This window comes from Alosa pseudoharengus, unplaced genomic scaffold (genome assembly GCF_046254945.1).
Source record: "Alosa pseudoharengus isolate Yale_2024_CS ecotype anadromous, Long Island Sound unplaced genomic scaffold, YU_APseudo_1.1 YU_APseudo_1.1_scf_8, whole genome shotgun sequence".
Taxonomy (NCBI): domain Eukaryota; kingdom Metazoa; phylum Chordata; class Actinopteri; order Clupeiformes; family Clupeidae; genus Alosa; species Alosa pseudoharengus.
The window spans coordinates 21,539,073-21,549,691 of record NW_027468870.1 but is presented as its reverse complement, the minus strand read 5'-3'; the positions used below and the strand labels follow the sequence as shown (position 1 = coordinate 21,549,691).

Here is a 10,619-nt window from a genome sequence, read left to right as displayed (position 1 = left end):
CTCTCAAAAATAGGGGTACGGTTGGGGTACATTTTTGTTCTTTTAGGTACAACTTTTGACCCTGTACCTTAAAGGGAACAAAATTGAGCCCCTAAAGTACTAATACCGTTCCTGGATCATTAATGTACCTTTTCGCAAAGGGACCATATTTGTAGCTAAGGGTACAAAAAGTACATGGCCTGTCACTCAAAAGTTGTTGGGGGAGGAGATTCGGGACGGGAGCAACTGTTATTTTCCCCCTCAACTTTGTTCATCTCACTCACCAAGAAATGGAGCAACTTTCAGTGAGGAGCTTGGTGTGAGAAAACACATGTGCAGGATGGAATAATCTTTGTGGAAGAGGAGGCAAAGCTATTCAGAGGTAAGGTGTAGTTGCAATTTATCAAAATGTGGTTTGTACATTGTAAATAGCTTACTGTTACAGTAATGGAGTCAGATTGTTGGCTTAAAGGCTAACATTAGCATTCGCTAGCAACTTAGCCTAGGTTAGCTATGAATTCAGATATTTTTAAATGGAGTTCAAACTCCTTCAATAATGCATGACTATCGTGATAAATGGTAAGGAAATGATTTGTGTGTGTGTTTTATCTACTATTTCCCATGTCAATGTTAAGTTTTTGTGGAAGCCATTAAAGCCAACTTTCACTAGCAATCATTATCCTAACTAGCTTAGCCCATAGATATATGAGCATATCCTAGCACTGTTAGCCATACATACTTGCTAACTTCCCTGAAAGGCTGGTTTAATATCAACGGTAGTGCAGGTGAAAGAAGCCTGGTAAGTGCATACATGCAGTAAGCATGATCACTCTCAACACTGTCATTTTGTTTAGGTGAAAATTAATTAGTTGAGTTGCCTATGTTCACCAGAACATCCTGGTTGTCATTGCTTATCTAGTTAGAAGCTAGAGGGAGCAACTCAAAACCATTCTATAATGTTATAAAGTTACTCAGAGCTTGATAATGGTCTAAAGTAAATCTAATGTTAATCCTTCTCACAGATACCCATCAAGGCAGAACATGGCCACTTGGAAGTAAGCTTACCTTTCCTAAAGGATCTAATGGCTACGTAAGTTACCCATCTTGGTGTTTTTTTTGTAATGGTATTTTTCTTAATGATGTTAAATACATATAGAAAAGTATTGCATAATAAATTATGCAAATTATAATAATACAGACAACTTTTAGATTTTTTTTTTTGTCCAATAGCAATTTATATATTGGTTAAGATTATCTTTGTGCTATTTCATTGTTGTGTCATTTTGTTTAATTATATTATTCTATTGCATGGCATTTGTCTCTCAAACACATAGTGGAGCAGGCAGCTTTTGTTCATGAAGATACGGTGAAAAGGAGTAAGGAGAAGTTTGGGAGAGTCAGCCGGTCCATGGAACTTGTAATGACTCAACGCTGATCTATGCCAGGTGAGCAGATTCATATAGTTACATACATGTATTAGACAAGGTATTTTACACAATCTGTCTGAGGCTATTTATTTGTGTGGTTGAAAAAAATCTTATTCTGAGGTTTGTGTTTGCATTTTGCTTCCAACAGATGTAAAACCCCTGCTGTCATTGGTGAGGCTACCACTGCTATTGAAAATATGTGAACGTCCTGTAGATCAAGTAAGGTTCCAGTCTAAGTCAAAGTGGATATATGCAGAGGAACAGAAGTTGAAGAGGGGGAAAACAGCAGCCTCTACTGCTGTTGACCTTTACTAAGCACACTCTCCTGAAGAATATGTTGGATTTCTGCCAGTTTTTGAAATTGAACTTTGGTGCCTTTTGAGACTACTCTTGCCTTTTTAGTGGCTCGCCTCATGATTGGAAGGATTGGAGTGTGTTTTCTGATTGATTGATTTATTGGTGAGGTAATGAACATTGTAACAATATATTGTACATTTTTACAGGCTTGCTAATATTTCCCAAAGGCTTGCACATTGTTTTCTGAGATACTACTCTAAAATGTCGCTATATGACTCATTACATCACACATATCGTTCACTCAATTCTATGGTGTATGCACTGTGAATGAGATCTAAGATCATAGCTACTAAGTTACTGCAAGGACTTTGTTAATTTTGCAACGTGTAATGGTTATGGCAAGCAGATACTGTATTTTCATCACTGTCACTTACACGAGTATTAACATGAACTTGAAAGCATACAAGGTTTGTTGGAGTAATTACTAGCTCAAATATTGGTATTTTATAGATCATATAAAGGTGTTATTAGTGCTATCGTGCAAATTAATATATTTTTTTCCTTCTGCGTATAAACACAATGTGGCTATTCAGGCAAAATATTGTAAACCAAAGTGTTTTATTATTTACACTTACATTAAGAGTCACATGTTTTACGTGAATATGTATATTGATATGGATATAAGATATTTTGATGTTTTGATATGAATGTGTTTTTAATATGAACATGTTAACATTTATTGTACCTGTATTCATGTGAAGTATTGTGTGTAATATCCCCCCAGAATAAACATTTAAATGTACTTATTGGTTGTGCATATATTTTAGTTATACCACCTTAAATTTTCACTGGGGTTGTACCCTTGAAGTACAGAATAGTACCTTTTAAGGGTACTATGTGATAATGATATATACAGGTACATTTTAGTCATTGCAGGTACACAAGTGTACCTTGATGGGTACAGATGGCTAGGGTACACAAATGTACCTGCATTCATATGTACAGTATTGTACTTCAAAAGGGTACTGCCCCAGCGACAAGCATTTGTACCGACTTAGGTACACACTGGTACTTCCATTTCTTAGAGTGTAGGGGGGACATTGAGATTCAGCCATTGTGTCTTCATAGGCCCATGTTGCTACAGTAGCCTAGAATGGACAAACAACACAGGGTTTCACATTTTTATGCCACCTGGCAGCTTCAGTACGGTTTCCAACATTCCTGGAAAGGGAGTTGGTTGCAATCTTTAGTCTCACCACTAGATACTACTAAACCCTACATACTGTACCTTTTAACAAATCAACCTTTTGCTGAAGTTTTATTCTTTTTTTTAATTAAAATCACTTGGAACTGGTTGTCTTGCCTTGGGATTCTGCTGTTCCAGGAGGCAACTGAAATGACTCAGCAATGAATCATCACCAGTGGCATTATTCTCAACATGACGTTTGACTGTTTACTCTTCACTTAATTTATCACAATTCAGTGCCTTTAAACCTGTCATGATCTCCAAGTCAATTTTGTGTGGAGGCATTTTAATCAATAAGTTAAGTATCTCTCATCAAATCTAGCTTGCCTTAATGAGCCATCTAAAATACTGTACAGACATCATTGTACCTGAGGTCAAAATTTCAGCACTCAATAAGACAAAAAACCTCCACTGTTGAGAAATGTAATGTGATGTTCTTAAGGAGAAGAAGTCAGGCTCTGATCACAAAGCTGTGAGGTATTTGTTAAGATATTATCTGTTTGTCAGGAGATATGGATATATGCATACCACATAAGTATCTATGGTTACTGTCTCACATATGAGTATCTATGACTATGCTGTTCTGTGTTCACAGATGATATAAAGCATATGGAAGCACAAGCCTTGGGTATGAAAAGCGCTATACAAATAACGCTGAGTTGCCTTGCCTTGCCCTGGCCACATGCAGGAGATCCCGTTTACAGTAAGCACTCTCGACACACTTGGTAAAGATCAAAAGATGTATTCAAAAATCATATTTTGCCATTTAATCTTTGTTTCACAATGGAAACATTGAGAAAATGAAATCAAACCTTGAAGGGAAGCAAATATATTCTCAGAAGAAACAAATCTTCAAAAAGGAGTGTAACAGTTCCATTTAAATGAAACTTCTCAATTTAACTGTTCATATGAGTATCCAAGTATCTGGGGTTTTTTTTATACCGATTTCCTGATTTACCAAGGTCAATACATTTTCCCCTTATTTGAACTGTGTATTCTCTGGTCTTTCTATGTTGAGTAATGACTAAGGCATATGCCTCTGTGTGATCAGTATTGAAAAACCGGTCCGTGTAACGCTTTGCAGTGCTATGTTCTATTTGCAGAATTCACATGAAAACATATAAAAATAGGCTTAAAAATCCGTTATCCATTCTTTAGGACGGCACAGTAAATGGGTTATTGTTGCTTATTTTGATTTTCAATTGAGCACAGTTACGGTTTTCTGTTCAGAAGTTAAAAATTGAAATGATGCGTCAATTTTCTAATTTTCCCTTTTTGCCCTTGTGGTTGAACACGAGCACCTGGGGGGAGAACACCATCTAACTGGGCCAGGCTAGATGGTGGAAGAGAGCGCCGCCTGAAGTTGTTTGTGATTTTGACTCATTACTTTAGAGATTAATAACTAAAACTTTTTGGGAGAAGACGTTAAACATAACTTTTAGCCTATGTTGAACATATCTACAGTAGCCTATATTTGAATACCATGGCCATGCATGCCATACCATAGCAAATAATTCCCCAAAGCAGAATGATTTGCCATCGACGTCAGTCTTGGCTAGGCTATACCGGGCTATACAGGCTACCCCAAGCACTGTTTGACATGGCATTTTTGCTTATTTAACGCTTTACGCTAGACTAGGTTTCCTTAGGCTAAACGAAGACACAACAGTGAGCCTAATTTATCCGTTTATCCATTTATTAATTTCAACAGCAAATAGCCTACATTGGCCTGTAGGCTATAGGGCTCAAGTCCATTGGTAATGCTCATGTAGGTCTTCAAAGCCTCCCAGAACATAGGCTAGAACACGTAGGCCTACTCATAAGTGTCAGGACGCAGCAATGTCTCCCTCTGCATCTGAAGTTCTGATCTCGTGCTGACATTATCAATCGCTTGTCACCTTGATGCAAGCTGAACTGTGTTTGATAGCCCTCTCTACATCCGCTGATAAAATGTGATCACAAACACCGCGCGCCATGTATCAGGTCACCCCCCCACACGCGTGGTTCAGCCCAACAAAAACAGTAAAAAAAAAAAAAAGGGGGGGGGGGGGCAAAAATCCAATATTAACTGAAACAGTTTCTGTTTTCTTTATCTTGCGTGACTAATGACATTTAGTAAATAGCAGCAATTATCTATTTGCTGACCAGTTAAAACAATTTAAAATTGGATTATTGAACACATTTTTTATTTGGATCAGATGGATGGAGCAAATAGAACAAAGCACTGCAAAGCGTTACACGGACCAAAAACCTTTGGCACTCTGCTTACCTAACTAAGTTGAACATATTTAAAAAAATTAACAATAATTTTAGTAGGCCTATGTATGTTTTTGTTAAAAATATTTATTTATGAGGATTTATCTCTTCTGAGAATAAATTTGCTTCCATTAAAGGATGGATTTTTTCCCCATTGTTTTCATGCGAAACTAAGATGTATTCCCAAAAGATTTCTGTATACCTCTTTTTACTCATTTACTAAGGGTGCTAATAAATATGGAGTAATAATAATCATAATAATAATTGGTTGCGCTGAGTTATATTGAAAGACACTCTTTCAATCAAACAAAAGTTCAAAAAAAGTCTGACTGTTGATTAAACAGAACCAATCTAGCCACCAAGGACCACTGACCGAAAAGGTGAGAAAGCTGTGTGAAAGCTGGTCTGCGGCATTTGTTGTGATTTGTTATCGTCATTAGGCAGTTGCACATACACACACACACACACACACATACACACACCACACACATCACATGTACATGCGCGCACACACACACACACACACACACACACACACACACACAAATATAGAAAAATCACATATGGCTTGCCACTGTGATGCACCACGGTGCTGTTCACCTTTGGGAAAGGGCAGAAAGCAAACCCATTTAGCCCCTACGGTGAGAGGTGCCCCCCCCCCCCCCAAAAAAAAAAGCTTGTTATGAAATGTGGGAATGGGGAGCTGCGCTTTCAGTAATGGGAATAAAGGGCAGTGATTTCAAGATGCAGGGTGACAGGAGGCACACAGGGGAGATAATGGGGCTGAAAAAGGACTGAGTTTCCTGAGTGACTTTACAGAGAGAGAGAGAAAGAGAGAGAGAGAGAGAGAGAGAGAGACCGAGTATCAGTGATTGAATGGAAGTGAGAGTGAAATTGTTGGATGCATCTGTGATGTTAGATTGACATACTTAGACAAGATATAGTCATTTAGATGTTCCTGACAGAATTTGTTCCAGGGATGTATTATCTTGTGGATATTCACATATCAATTCACAAGGAAAATAATATGTATAATTTACTGTAAAAAATATGAATTTATATTCTCATACTCATCACAATACACCAGGATAAAAAGGTTACAGCAATTTAGGAAATGTGAGCACACCAAATTTCATATTTGCAGAGTAAAGGAACACGCCAGCATTTTGGTACATTAGCTTATTCGTCTCCCCAAAGTTACATAAGATGATACATACTTTTCTCATCTCTGTGCGTGCAGTATATCAGTCTGATGCACCCATCATTAACCTGTCTTAGCATAGCTCATTCTTGTGATTGGTACTAACTAGCCTATAGCTCCGAAAAGAACACATTTTTCCTGTTTACATGTACAAATACCAATGAAAATGAGACAAGGCAATTGTCTTATATTCTAAGCATATATTTGGAACTATATACTTATATATACTTGGAACTATATATATACTTTCTTATTCAGGCAAAGCATTGCTACTTGGACGTAGTGATTTGCATTCAGCACCTGAAATATGAAGGTATATTGGGTGCAAAAGTGGCGAGCACATTTAACTGCAGATTTTGCATGTGCACACTAAAGTCATAAATGTGTAACAGTATAGTTGAAGTTGTTCATATTTTTTTTATATCTTGTTAACACAAAATAGGGGCTACGGGTTCACAAATCCTTTTTACAGGTACACAAATCCTATCCTGTGAGTCACAACTTTCAAGAGTCACGCACTCGACACTTTTGCTCCAATCGTTGCAGCGCAGTTGGTGCGAAACACATTTGCACATCCGTGTTTCATAATCTGAGAACATGCACAACATTCGTGCATTTGTAAACCCAAGTGTGAACTAATGCATCCGAAGTTGTGCATCTGAGAAATAATTTCTCATTAATAAAATTCTACAGATCGCTTTGATTTTCTTGCACGACTACAAGTCAATTGATACAAGTGCTCTAATCTGCTTCTACGAGTGACGATACTTTTGCTCCTGGCTAGGTGATAGGAGCAAAAAGATTTGTATGTGTGCACATCGAGCGAATCGATCGAGAAAACAAGGCGGCCGGATCTGGATCGTGCTCAGACTACCATTGCCTGCTCATAAGGTAAGTAACATGATAATAATATGAAGAAAGTTATCTTGTTTGTTGGTTTACATTATCATGACAGCTATGTTTAGCTTAGTTTACCTTAGTTTACCCATGTTTAGCTTGCTAAATCCTCCAGTGCCAGATCAAGTTAGCTATCGCTAGATAAATAACTCGTTTAGAAGTACTGCACTGTATTAGGGGTTTGCACGGCGTGTCATCAGATCTGGACATCGCCATATTGGAGATACTCGCCTCATTAGAAAGCATTAGGCACTGAAGTAAATCCCTAACATCGTCAAGGAAAATGGTTAATTATTGCCGTGTGTTAGGTTGTACCAATAGGTCAGACTGAGAAAAACATCTGGTGTAGGTATCGACTTCCAAAAGTTATTAAAAAACCAGGGAGAAGGGACAATAATGCCAGAAGTTATCAGAGGAAGGGGGGCGCTTGTGGTTGAACTTGGTACTTCGTCTCCCTCACCCAACTCATATGGATCTGCGCTGCCAATAATCCGTAATTTCTCGAAATATCGCGCCTTTTCTTGTGATCCAAGCCCTGCCCTATATGCCTTTGCATCTTAGACGCATTTTGATGAGCTTTTCTGTTGTTTAGACACGGCTACAATCACGTAAGATATCCAAAGTGCATAATACTCCATTGTACTTCATTCACTGAGTATCGCCAATATGGCCGCACGTGCTGGGTTACCATAGTTACCGGCCAGAACGTGACATCGGTGCAAACCCCTAATAACACTGCCCGTCCAAAATCGTTAGGACACACAATCTGACACAATTTTCGAACAGCTGACTTGTATCTTGCACGAAGACTATTGGATAGTGCTAGGCAAGTTATCAATTGTTTGCTGTGCAGACATTATGAATAATAAGGTCGTAAAACTCATTGATAAGGAAACATGCTGAGGTTACTTACTTTATGAGCAGGCAATGGTAGTCTGAGCGCGATCCAGGATCCAGATCCGGCCGCCTTGTCTTCTCGATCGATTCGCTCGACGTACACACATACAAATCTTTTTGCTCCTATTATATCACCTAGCCAGCAGCAAAAGTATCGTCACTCGTAGAAGCAGATTCGAGCACTTCAATTGACTCGTAGTCGTGCAAGAAAATCAAAGCGATCTGTAGAATTTTATTAATGAGAAATTATTTCACAGATGCACAACTTCGGATGCATTAGTTCACATTTGGGTTTACAAATGCACGAATGTTGTGCATGTTCTCAGATTATGAAACACGGATGTGCAAATGTGTTTCGCACCAACTGCGCTGCAACGATTGGAGCAAAAGTGTCGAGTGTGTGACTCTTGAAAGTTGTGACTCACAGGATAGGATTTGTGTACCTGTAAAAAGGATTTGTGAACCCGTAGCCCCTATTTTGTGTTAACAAGATAAAAAAAATATGTACAACTTCAACTTTACTGTTACACATTTATGACCTTAGTGTGCACACGCAAAATCTGCAGTTAAATGTGCTCGCCACTTTTGCACCCAATATACCTTCATACTGAAAAGCCCACACACACACACACACACACACACTTGAACTTAATTCAAGCAGTACAGACGGTGTATATTGTTGTTTTGAATTGTTAAACACTGATTGAGTAGCCAAGGATAGAACAAGTAAGACTTGATGCTTATGAACTGTTAAGTAGTGGCTGGAGAGGACTTGTAAAGCATGGCTTGCAGTTTACAAATTGCAGTTGCAGAAGTAGGGCATAGATTGAACGGGGGGAAAGTCCTTTATTTTCTTTGTGTGGCAGGTGGCAACACCATGCGGCGTTCACACAATGCAGTGGTCAGGTACCACTATGCGGTAGTTTTGTGTCACGATGCCCTGAGAATAAAAACTATGGAAGGCAAAACAGTTTCACAAACTCTGCAGTGTAAGTGATAGAATAGGGAGTTGAGATCATGCAAGGGAAGAGATTGTGAAGTGTGAGGGACTGTGAGAGGGATGTGGAGAAAATTCCCCATTTTTTCTCTGCTCTCTGTTACATACTTCACAGAATGCTGGCAATCGATAACGAGAGAGAGAAAGAGAGAGACAACATTTCCGTTTCAGATATCATTTCAGCTATAATGATGTTATAACTCTTTGTTATAGAGTAGCCATTGCACTCTAAGTTCTTCACAAATATTTTGCTTTAACAGTTTGTTATAAATCAAAAGATTCAGAGGAACAAACGGCCCTTTATTCGCCCTGTTTCTGTAATTCAGAGAGAGAGGGAGGAAAAAATGTCTTGTTCTTTGTGTTCACCGTGACATAGGACTTCACTGGCCATATCCAAACAGTGGAGGCGGCCTCTGGGGGACTTGTTAGAGTGGTGGGAAGCACAGTGTGATGGATGGAGACCTCTGACTCATACCTCACAGGAGTTGGAAGTGACCAAGAGAGGTCTTTAGCGGGCAGAGAACAACAGCACTGCTCAAGAGGGTCCCAGCCTTATTACTTTGCCACTGTTTTGCCTTTTTTTATTTTTTTATTTATTGTCTATATTATACTGTATTGTGTTGTGGATTCTGTGCATACCCTGAAGTGAAATATGCATTGCAATACCATGCATTGCTCTCTGGTAGCTGAACCATAGCTGGCACATTTCTCTGCCCACCGAGCGAGGAAAAGAACATTGCCCCCCCCACCCCCCCCCCCTCCCACTTCTATAAATCCATTAATTGTAGAGAGCTGTGTTAGAGGATCAGCTGGTGGTTCCCATCAGGACACTCACAATGTCCCAACAGCTTGTGGTGAAATGCAGTGGTTTTTGTTTAGCAATTCAATGCAGTGGTTTTGTTTAGCAATTCAGAGCAAAAGTTTAGTTTAAAGTTTAAAAGGCTTAGGTTTCTATTTATAGCAAGTCAAAGTTATGATAGCAGCTAATCAATATGAAACAATTTATTAATTCTCCCTTAACCATCCATATCTTAGTTTGCCCAACGAATATGACAAAACAATTATTTTGGTCGTGAATTTATTCAAACCTGTTTTCCAACTCACAGAGGAGAAACGACACAATCAAACACTGACTGGACCCATTGTACAGACACACCATGACATTTCCAGTTATAGTTTGTCAAAGTATGACAGTAATAAAGAATAAAGCACAAGAATATTCAGAGACTGGCGTCTTATAAATGGGTAAAATTCATTTAAATTCATTCTGTAATGTCAGGACTTATACAAAACAGCTTATTTGCAAAACATTGAATTTAATCTGTGTCTAGTTTTATTCATGTTCTTTGCTCCTTCTATGTTTAATAATTCAATAGGCTCGCAATGTTTAAACATACACATAAAAAACCTAAACTGAACATT

At 38.5% G+C, this 10,619-nt stretch overlaps 1 long non-coding RNA gene across 1 annotated transcript; it reads left to right on the top strand.

The window, feature by feature from the left end:
* The first annotated feature begins 233 nt into the window (after positions 1–233).
* LOC143112462 (uncharacterized) lies at positions 234–1,771 on the top strand. Its single transcript, XR_012984757.1, has 4 exons — positions 234–361; positions 1,002–1,069; positions 1,314–1,424; positions 1,555–1,771. It is a non-coding gene; the product is annotated as an uncharacterized LOC143112462 (long non-coding RNA).
* The last annotated feature ends 8,848 nt before the right edge of the window (positions 1,772–10,619 follow it).